This window comes from Coffea eugenioides, chromosome 9 (assembly GCF_003713205.1).
Source record: "Coffea eugenioides isolate CCC68of chromosome 9, Ceug_1.0, whole genome shotgun sequence".
In the NCBI taxonomy this organism is placed as follows: Eukaryota; Viridiplantae; Streptophyta; class Magnoliopsida; order Gentianales; family Rubiaceae; genus Coffea; species Coffea eugenioides.
The window spans coordinates 24464092-24475529 of record NC_040043.1 but is presented as its reverse complement, the minus strand read 5'-3'; the positions used below and the strand labels follow the sequence as shown (position 1 = coordinate 24475529).

The 11438-nt window shown below is 40.5% G+C and overlaps 1 pseudogene; it reads right to left on the bottom strand.

Annotated features, from left to right (window-relative positions):
* Positions 1-279: 279 nt before the first annotated feature.
* LOC113782380 lies at positions 280-10244 on the bottom strand (annotated as a pseudogene).
* Between the last annotated feature and the right edge of the window lie 1194 nt (positions 10245-11438).

Here is an 11438-nt window from a genome sequence, read left to right as displayed (position 1 = left end):
TCTCGCCAGGACTAACGATGCAGACTAGAACTATCTATTGCGATCCGGAACTTACAAACGAGAGTAAACAAGTCAAAATGGAAAAGGGTAAAATACAAGGAACCCCCTTGTGATTTCGCGAAAATACACCTTACCCCCCTATTGTTTAAAAACCTCCACATAAACATCCTAAATTTCATAACTAAAGTGGAAATTACCTTTTAAACCGGCTGAGTTACCGGTAGCAAGTCGAATACCCTCGTCTAACTTTATATTCTAGATATCAACTTTCAACCACTTTCATGGATCAGCAAGGTGATCAGCTAGGTTCTCCAAAGGTCCTTTTCCAGTTACAATAGCTTGAACAAAGAAACCAAACATGGAAAACATAGCCAACCTACCATTCTTGATTTCCTTGACTTTAAGCTCAGCAAAAGCCTTAGGATCATCTGCCAATCCAAGAGGACCAAAGCTCCCTTCAGGATAAATAGGATCAGTCACCTCCCAAGTGGTCCTCCGGCAATTCTGTAGCCCTCCGCAGCCCCCATTAAGCCGACTTGTGAAACCCAGATGGCTAAAATACTCTGTGCATGAATTAAGCTTGGGTAACCTAAATAATCAAGCCCACCTTCACTGAAGTTTGGAGAAGCAAGTGCTCCAAGTAAAAACACAACTGGTTGTGTTTCTCCTCAGGAAAAACACAACCAAGAGCTCCAAGTATAGCCCATCCTGAATGAATAACTTCTAGCTCACGGTTCTTGGCAAATGTCTCGGGATCAGCTGAGAGGCTGGCTGTATCCCACCCGTAATCACCAGGAATTCTCCGGTGAGGTAAGATGGCGGTGAGCTGGAAAAGGGGCCTAAGTATAGAACTCTGTCTGGACCATACCACGGACTCACTGATAATGGTTTTGGTTTTGCTACAGTTTTTTCATGGTAACTCTTCCTTTAGCGGGGTTTTTTTCCGACAATGCCATGGTAGAACAGAAAATCTCTTTGTCCAGTTTAGACAATCAACACAGTAAAAGTAAAAGCGCGTTCCCTATATCCTTCGTCATTTGGGTTCGTTTCTTTTGGACTTCGGCTTGTATGGTTGATTTGCGCACTTCCATGGAAAACAACACCACAGAAAGAGATTGAAGATCAATTTCGCAAAAGTTGGATCTTCTCAGATGCTGGTTGCACTTGAAGAAGGATTAAAGTCAGAGAGACAATGACTTGATCCGCTCCTGGTGTGATTAACAAGTAGTAGTAGTATATAACAAAGCAGCCAACGTGTGCTGCTGCTTTCTTTATTGACTACTAATCTAAATATACCTTACCTCAACATCTTGTGTCACGATTTTAGCAGTGACAACTAATATTTCAGCAACCAAGAACCATATATCTCAACTCAATATATGGCATTTGTTCTCCACGCTTGGAGACGGAGTCCCGTAGCTACAGCTACTCTTCTTCTACTACTGCCGAATCCTCTCACAAGGTGAACTACCGGACTCAGAAGTAGAGGCTCGAAGGCAACCTTTAGGGAGAAGATTGAATCAGGATCAGAACCAAGATAAGGTTTGGCAGGAACTAAACTAGCTCTATTAAAGCTGCTGCACGTATTGAGTCGAAAATTTCAAGGATATCAGTTGCATTTATTCCAGCCAATAAAACTAGTCCACGCATTGAGTTGAGATGAAAGTATGACTCTTTTTTTTTGTTTTTTCCTCTTTTGAAGGATATTGTGAATACCGATCGTCACTACGTTAGATGTCCGGTTACAAGTCAATTTTCACTTTAGTTATGAAGTTTAGGGTGTTTATGTGAAGATTTCTAAATGATAGGGGGTAAGGTGCCTTCTCGCGAAACCACAAGGGAGTTTCTTGTATTTTACCCAATGGAAAAAAAACCCAAAATAAGAAAAAGGAAATCCGGAGTCGGCCATGATAGTAACCGACCCGTCAGAACCCAACCGAAAGAACACGCAAACATTCACATCTGAACTTTAGCGATTACAATCCAAAATTTCAATCCAAAATGACATACAAAAGTTTTCAAAAGTTAATACATATACACGGTTTGCCAAATCAAAAGAGAAAACGCCCCAAAAGTACACTTAGGGTTTTAATACATGAGCTATACAAAAGATATGTTCAACTAGCTCAATTTGGCAGCCATTTGTCAAATCCAGACCAAAAGGGTTTATTTTCCTGTAAGGAAAACAAAAAGGAACAGAAAGGGGTGAGCTTGCGCTCAATGAGGTACCAAACATATAGCAGAAAAATCATGGCATTTCACATTTAACAAATCAGATACACATGCCAGATGTAAAGCAAAGGAACCAATGATTCAAAACAGAAGGATACGGGTGGCTCTCAGGAGCCAAATTTCCAGCGCAGTACTTGATCCAAACCGGTTGACTCTCCGTCAACGTATATAGAACCAAAACGTCCGTAGACCCCTCTTTACACCGAATTCCGTCCACCAAACACCCCTTTACCGGGCCCGCTCACCGTAACCGAACAGAAATGGTAATACTCGAGTATACCGGAATCAAGGGTCTCAATACCCAAAAATCCCCGAACAGACTACCGTGGTTCGTTATCTAATCGTCCAGGCCCTTGCCGGCCCGACTCGAATAACTTAGCCACAGGATTGAGCTCATAGGTCATAGAAATCCGAACAGATGCAGACACAGATAACGGATTCAGATACAGATACAAAATAGCAGATTCAGATAGCAGATTCAGACGGCAGATTCAGATAGGCACTCAAAATTGGCATATGAACAGATAGAAGAACGAGTGTGATAAAGTACACCCTCGTCTCAAACAAATTTAACAGATTGCAGAGCAGAAATCAAGTTAGACAGCAATGGAGGGGAGTGGTACACTCACCGGCTCAACTTCAAAAGTTTTTACTTCAGATTGGCCTTAATCGCCAAGAAACCCTAAAATAACCAAAATAAACCAATTGAAGGTATCACATCCGTAATCGAGTAAACACAATGCACATGAGGCTCGACTACTAGTCGTATGCCTCGCCAAATAATTACTAATGCAAGGGTACAAAACATGATTTTTGGGAACAAAAGATAGCATAAAGACCTAGGTTCAATAACCCAAAAGCCCTTTTATTTCTACCAAAAGGCAAATCCAACTTAAAAGAACCAAACGGCCTAGAAAATCGGGCAGCACTTCCCCTAAATTTCTTACTTTTCCAGCCATTAAGGCTTCATTATTTCCTCGAATCAGTCCCAACATCTCACACAAAATTCACCTCATTTCCAAAAGCCATTCACTAGGCCCAAAGTAAAAGTTAACTAGGAAATGACCGGAATAAAAGTAAGCCTTAAAACATACAAACAAGTACAATGAGACTCGATAACGCGTCATAAAGCCAAGCCAAACATAACCCCAATAGGGTTTCATATGCATATATAGACATATAAGCAAACCAGAAAATCAGGAAATGGAACTCATTTGTCCCAACACCAAAAACAGTTTTGGCCTCCTAATGCGGTAATGGCACACAATGCGCTACGCTTATCGGATGAGGGTGTAAGACCCACCATCTCGAAGCTAAAAGACAGGGCTACAACAATGTAGAAGGCCACTCAGTCCAAATCCTAGCACAACTAGGTCAAAAATGCAGAAAACCAACCCAGAACCGTAATTGCAGGTTCCCAAATCACACAATGCTGTAATTCGTCCAACTCAGTCTACACAGGTCCAAATGCATTGATTCCAAAGGCACAAAGTTATAAGAAATAAACCTATCATTGGCACAAAGTTCCAAAGGCACTTGTTGATAGACCTCAAAATCAACCTATCATTGGCACAAAGTGGATATTCAGAAATAAATTGGATGATAAAGGTGTTGTTGTAAGAAATAAAGACAGATTAGTTGCTAAAGGATATGCACAAGAAGAAGGAATTGATTTTGATGAAACATTTGCTCCCGTAGCGAGATTAGAATCTATTAGAATGCTTCTTGCTTTTGCTTGTTTCAAAGGTTTCAAATTGTTTCAAATGGATGTGAAAAGTGCCTTTTTAAATGGTTTTATTGATCAAGAAGTATATGTGGATCAACCCCCCAGTTTTGAAAATACAAAATTTCCAAGTCATTTGTTTAAACTATCTAAAGCATTATATGGTTTAAAACAGGCTCCAAGAGCTTGGTATGAGAGATTAAGTGGTTTCTTGATTGAAAATGGTTTCAAAAGAGGTATTGTGGACACCACACTTTTTACTAAGCAAGTGTTAAATGACCTTCTTATTGTGCAAATATATGTTGATGATATTATTTTTGGTGCTACTAATGAGTATCTATGCAAGGATTTTTCCACCACTATGCAAAGTGAATTTGAAATGAGTATGATGGGAGAATTAAATTTCTTCCTTGGTCTTCAAATACATCAAGCCCTTGAGGGAATTTTTATAAATCAAGCAAAATATACCAAGGAATTGCTGAAAAGGTTTGGCATGGAGGACTCAAAGCAAGTTGGAACTCCAATGTGCACTTCTACAAAACTTGACAAAGATGAAGAAGGTAATCATGTGGATGAAAAGCACTATAGAGGTATGATCGGAAGCTTACTCTATTTAACCGCAAGCAGACCTGATATTATGTTTGCTGTTTGCTTGTGTGCTAGATTTCAATCTTGTCCAAAAGAATCACATTTAAATGCTGTTAAAAGAATTTTTAGGTATTTGAAAGGTACATTGGACTATGGTCTTTGGTATGCTAGATCTTGTGAATTTGCTTTATATGGATATTCGGATGCGGATTTTGGTGGTTGTCGTGTGGACAGAAAAAGTACTAGTGGAACTTGTCACTTTCTTGGTAATTGCTTAGTTTCTTGGTTTAGCAAAAAGCAAAATGCAATATCTCTGTCTACAACCGAAGCGGAATATATTGCTGCTAGTGCATGTTGTGCTCAACTTTTATGGATGAAGCATACCTTGAATGATTTTGGATTGTTATATGACTGCATGCCTATATTCTGTGATAATACTAGTGCTATTAATTTGACCAAAAATCCAATTCAACATTCTAGGACAAAGCATATAGATATAAAGCACCACTTTATTCGAGATCTTGTTCAAAAAGGTGAAATTTGTGTAAATTATGTTTGTTCTAAAGATCAATTTGCTGATATTTTTACCAAAGCTTTGCCATTAGATCAGTTCATTCATCTAAGATCAAAATTAGGAATAATCGAAAAATCATCTTAAAATTTCTCAAAGTCTTCGGACGTCCGAAATAAGATGAACGGACGTCCGATAATGTTCTTCAGCTATTTTTTTCCAGAATACACCTGTTCGGACGAAGCTGTCGGACACACGACTTCGTTCGGCCGTCCGACAGTGCAACGACTCACTTTTTAAAATAACTTTCTCCCTCATTTGCTTCAAACTCTTTTTCTTCTATTTCCTCTCGGACGGCAACTCTCTCATTTCTCACTCTCAAATTCGTATCATTCTGAAGCTCTCATTCCCAAATTGACTCAAACAAAACTTTTCCTGGTTGATTGCGATTCATTTCTCCTGATCATTTCACCGAATCGCTTAACAATTCGTAAATTCCCAAATTTCCCTCAAAACCCTACTTTCTCATAACCGCTCTGTCAAATCTTGTTCAAGGCCTTTTTGTCCCAAAATTTCTGTGCGATTCACTTCCCTACTACTGTGTGCATCATTTGCATCCTTCATTCCACACATTTCGCACAATGGTGAATCTAAGAGGAGGAAAGGTTACTGCCGGACGCAAGCATCCACTCAGGGATGAGGAGGAGGATCTTCCTACGGTCAAACGTTCATCCAAACGCTTCAAGAGAGGAGCCGTAAAAGGTCAAATGTCACGGCCTACTCCACAACCCACCTCTCAACCTGAATCTGGACAGGGAACCTCTTCTCAACCGCCTCCAAAATCAGCCACACTCCCTACATTCTTTGATGATGCTGCAAAAGACAAACACTCCTGGATATCCCAGAAAGGTGTCATCCCTCAACGAACTGTAAACTCTTCTGAATTTCGCCACATAGGTTTAGAATCCATTCTGAGTCTATTTGCTTTCCAGAAATGGTCACATCTCGTTTCTATGCCCAATGTTTATTACCCTGAAATGCTGTATCAATTCTTTGCTAATCTTAGGAAAGGCACTGATCAGACTGAGATTATGTCCAGGGTTAATGGGGTAGACTTAGTCTTTGATTCTGAAATTGTGAATGATATTTTAAAAACTACTATTGAACCTGGATGCAAGGATAAAATTGCAAATTTCTTTTCCTATGAAGAGCACCCTACTGCTGATAATCATTTTGATGGGGCTAAAATGTTAACTTATTTTAAAAGAAGTTTTTCCTCCCCTGCTGATGCTAAACTGAATGATCTTGCTCCTGTGAATCTAATTGCCTTTTCAATCATTTCAAACCTGCTTGTACCCACTGATGGCCATAGAACTGATGCAAACAAAATGGAGTTGTATCTCTTTTACTGTTTTCGAGAAAAAATTCGTATTGATTTTGGTTTTGTCATGTGCAAGTTTTTACTTCGCTATGCCACTGATTCTCGCAGAAAATTATCTTATGGAAAGTTTCTTCAAAAGATTTTTGAGTTTTACAAAGTTCCAATTCTAGGTGTTTGTCCCAAAGAAGCATCTTCTTATGCCTTTACCAAAGGATATTTTGAAAGGAAAAATCTTGTTTTTAAAGATAATCTGTGGGCTTATAAGGGGGCATCATCTAGTGAACAGAGGTCTAAGATTGCACATGATCCTTCATCTGTTTCACTCACTCCCATTCATCCTAGGAAGTCTGCCACTAAAGCAGCTTCCTCCTCCAATGATGAAGTGATTGAGCTCCTTCGTGAACTCAAACAGCATGTTCTTCTTCTAGAACATGGTCTAATGCTCACCATGTCCTCTGAGCAACAAACAGCCTTCCTAGACAAAAAGAACCTTCTTTTTCCCCCACCTGTGGTTGAGGAAGTTTCCCATGACAAAGAACCACACCCCACTGATCCAAGCTCATCAATTCCAGACCCTGGTTCATCAACTCCTGTGACTCCTCATGGCCCTTCCACATCAGATAAAGGCAAGGCACCAGTTGAAGAGGCTGCTGCAGATGATGAAGAAACTGAAGAGGAGGACCTCTCCCAATATCAGCTCTCTCGAAGAACACCTGGATCCACATAGTTCACCATTTAGGACATTTGCATTTTGTTTATTTCATGTGTTTGTGGTGTTCAACAATGGATATGTAGATGAATTCAACATTTGGTTATGATTATGTTTATGTTTCTTTTGGTACTGTTTGATAGATGTTTAAGTATTTTGAATGATGATTGTGTGGATGTAATGAATTTTGTGGATGATTGTGTGGATGTTTAAGTATTTTTGAATGATGTTTGTGGATGAGATGGATGTGATTGATTGCCCTTTTGTGATGACAAAAAGGGGGAGAGGACTGGATTGAATTGATGATTGATGATTTGATCAAATTTGGATTGGCTGATGGATTGAATTGGTAAAATGTTGGATGTTGGCTGCTTAATTGTCATATTTTGGATAATTGTTTAATTCGGTTGGGCAGCCAAGTGAGGGGGAGTTTTTCAAAAATTTTTTATGATTCACTAAGTAAGGGGGAGTTCTTGTCTATTGAGAAAGGGGGAGTTTTTATTGCAATCATCAAATCTCATTTCAAACCTTTGTTTTGTCATCATCAAAAAGGGGGAGAATGTTATTCTTGGTTTTGATGATCACAAAGGACTTTGAAATGTTTATTTAACTCTCTTCAAATATAAGTGTTTTTTGCCTATCAAAGAATCAGGTACGAATATGTCAAGAAATGAAAATCAACCAAAAGAAGAAGCAAAAACAGGACACTCATGTCGGACGTCCTAAGGAATTGGTCGGACGTTCGAAAGGATGAAGATCATTAAGAAGAAGATTCTGTCGGACGCTCGTGAGGAAGCATCGGACGTCCGGATAGATCGGACGTACTCCTCGGACGCACATCGAACGTGTCGGACGTCCTAAAAATTCCACAAAATGTTGATGACTCTCTGCCAAGACTCTGTCGGACGCTCGTAAGGAAGCATCGGACGTCCTGAAGGATCGGACGCATGCTTCGGACGCACATCAATCTCATCGGACGTCCTAAAAATTCCACGAAGATTTGATAACTCTCTGGACGACGTTCGGACACAGAAGCTCGGACGATAAAATACCATCGGACGTCCGAACAACAACTTGACTGATTTTCGGACGATGGGATCGGACGATGACTAAGACGTCGGACGTCCGACAGCTCCAACGGCTAGCTGACTCTTCATCTGCCTTCTATCCGTTGGAAGTATTAATGAAGCCCATTTTTGGCTCCCTTTAAATACAAACGATTCTGATTCAGAAGAGGACTTTTGCACACTTTGTTTACAAGATCTCAAGAGATATTTTAGCTAGAAAATAGTCTCCAAAGCTAGATTTGTTCTCCAAGTGGTGTGAATTTCTTGTGAGCTTTTCTCTTGTGGTTGAAAGTTTCATTAGTGTAGCTTTGTTTAGGGTTATCTGAGTGATTGTAAAACTTCTTAGCTTGACTAAGTGAGGCTTAGGGCAAGGAGGAAGTGCTCCCTCCATTGTACATCTAGTTGATCATCTTTCATCAAAGAGAAGTTGCTCAACCTAGTGATTGGTCTTCAAGTTTGAGGAAAGCTTGGTAGACAATCGGTTTGATATTCTATCTTATTCTTTTTGTTTAATAAAACTCTCATTGCTTATCTATACTTGTTTTTCGAATCAATATTGCTCTCTTCTTCTAATCTACTTGATTGATCATTATTAGAAAAGAAGGTAAATTTTATTAAGTAAAAATTGCATAAATTTGATTAAGATTTTAATCAACCTAATTCACCCCCCCTCTTAGGTTGTCATTGGGCCATACAAATTGCGTCTCGTACTCCGCCACACTCATGGTCCCTTGACGTAGGTGTATGAACTCATCCTCTCGCCTTTCTTGAACAAGTGGCGGTAAGTACTTCTCATTAAACTCACGAGTGAAGTTAACCCATGTCCATGGGATCTGCTCTCTATCCCACTTAGTTCGAATTACATTCCACCAGGCACGAGCCGCTCCCTCAAATTGAAAAATGGCGAAAGCTATCTGCCGTTCCTCCGGGTATCCTAATGTAGCGAATATATCTAACATTCGATCTAACCAACTTTCCGCTATATCAGGGTTAGGTCCACCCAAAAATTTTGGCGTTAGAAACTTCTGGAACCGTTCTAAGGCACGGTCCTCTCCCTCATGATTGCCAGGATGATGTACTTGGCCTTGACCCTGTTGATTGACCATTCGTTCTAATAAATCAGCCATTCGCTGTGTGGCTGTAGCTACTTGGGTTTCGGCTTGTGTATTCGCATTTTCATTGGTTACCCCTTCGGTTCCTTGTCCTCATCCTCTATCCCCACCACGAGTCTCCATTTGATTGTTTTATAACTTCTATAATTGGGACAAAGTATGGTATGAGATCAAAGCGTTGAAAAGTTATAAACTGCACGAAATAAGCAAAAGATCAAAATATGTACATATATATACAAGTCACGCCAAAAATATACACATATCAGTTCACATAGCAGCTAATATCCGGCCAGCATAAAACATGTTCGTTCATGAGTACACCGGCTCCAAAACAAATCAACAAAACAACTCAGAGGAACGGCCCTAGCGGAAATCCCCTACAGAGCCTATAAAGTCTATCGCATCTATCGGCCCCACTTCGCCAGCCTTAGGCAGCGCCTCGGCAGCCATATCTAAGAGAACCTCACAGTCCAACATAATACCCCGGGCTCTCTCTCTCATCTGCCCCTTCAAAGCGAAGAGGTGGAGGTGGGTCTCCTCGAGCTAACGACCAAGGGTATGCGTCAGCTTCTCCTTAAATCGTAACCCCATCTCGAGGTCACGCAGGCGCATGGCCTGTGCATGACTCACCCCTCTGGCCTCATCCAACTGTGCCCTCAAAGTGTCGACTGTCCTGCCTAGGTGACGACGCTCGTCATCTATAGCCATAACCACCTCGTCAGGGTATCCATACGTATGTCGACACTCACACGATCGACTCATCTGGCCAAAGGGAGAATATAGCCTATAGGGTTCCCCGACCCTCCTCTGGTATCTGAGTACTCGTCGGCGTACCACCCGATTCACCGGCTCGCCTATACTCGTAGCACGTACTCCGACACCACTAGGTCCACCGGTACTGCTAGGTCCGCCAGTCTCCATACCTACACCATAAAATATCACCGAATCAGTTTTCCGGTATTTCAACTCAAGAGATACGATTCATCTTAAATACAATTGAATACTTATATGTTTTATAATACATTTCCCAACTGCCCAAGTCCTCTAACCTAGGCGCTCTGATACCACCTGTGACGCCCCCACTTTTCCCAAGGGCGAACCCGAGGGTATCGGCGGGACACCTGCCTAACTCGACCCAGGACTCACTACTTAACATGAGAAAATAGATTTCACGCTAAAAGTAAGTTCTATGTACTCTGTTATAGCTTCAAAAGTTGAATAAACTAGTACATCAAGTCATAGTACATCAAGTCATACATACCACGAGTACCAGAAAGTAAACCGTAGAAAAACTGATAACTACAACCACCACGACAATTATATACATCTTACTAGTCAACTTATAACAAGTACAAACTCAACAATTCTATAGCCAAACGTCTAAACACCTTCCCTAGCGATCCCCGAGTCGGTCCCTTGCTAAGGAAAACAAATGGAATGGGGTAACCTATATGCTTAGTAAGTAATCAGGGGGAAAAAATGTAAACTCACATCCAAATAAACAAGTAGATCAGGATATTTCACATCAATAACAGAAAGGTAACATCACAAGGGTAGGATACGGGTGGCTCCAAAGCCAGTTCAATTCCCCAAGCTTGAACGCCTGTTGACACTCCGTCAACCGAAGTTTATTTGTGATTTTTCTGTTTTCATATGATTAATATTGTGTGGCCATGGATGATGGTTGGGAATGGTTTAGAATGAAGCCTTAGTGTATAAATTGTAGCTATTTGCGGAAAATTTCCGCTTTGAACCGAAATTTCCAGGTTAGGGTTCCAATTTCTCACTATTCTGCCCGGCACTGTTGGACCTAGTTAGAGGCAGAATTATCCCTAGGTTAAAACATGAAAGTTGTAGGGAATGATATTTTATAGATGTCTACAAAATTTCAGGCTAATCGGAGCAACGTAACTTGTGAAAAGACTGAAATACCCCTGCTGCCCTGTTTCTGTCCGAACCTGGTAATCAGCTTTTGTAATTGGTTAATTTGATTGGGAATACTACTGATTTGGTTGTTGATGTCTTCTTAAGAAATATAGCTTGGTATCTTAGATTTCATATGGCTTTAGAATCACTTGAATTGGACTTTGGTAGCCTGAATTATGGTTGTTTAAC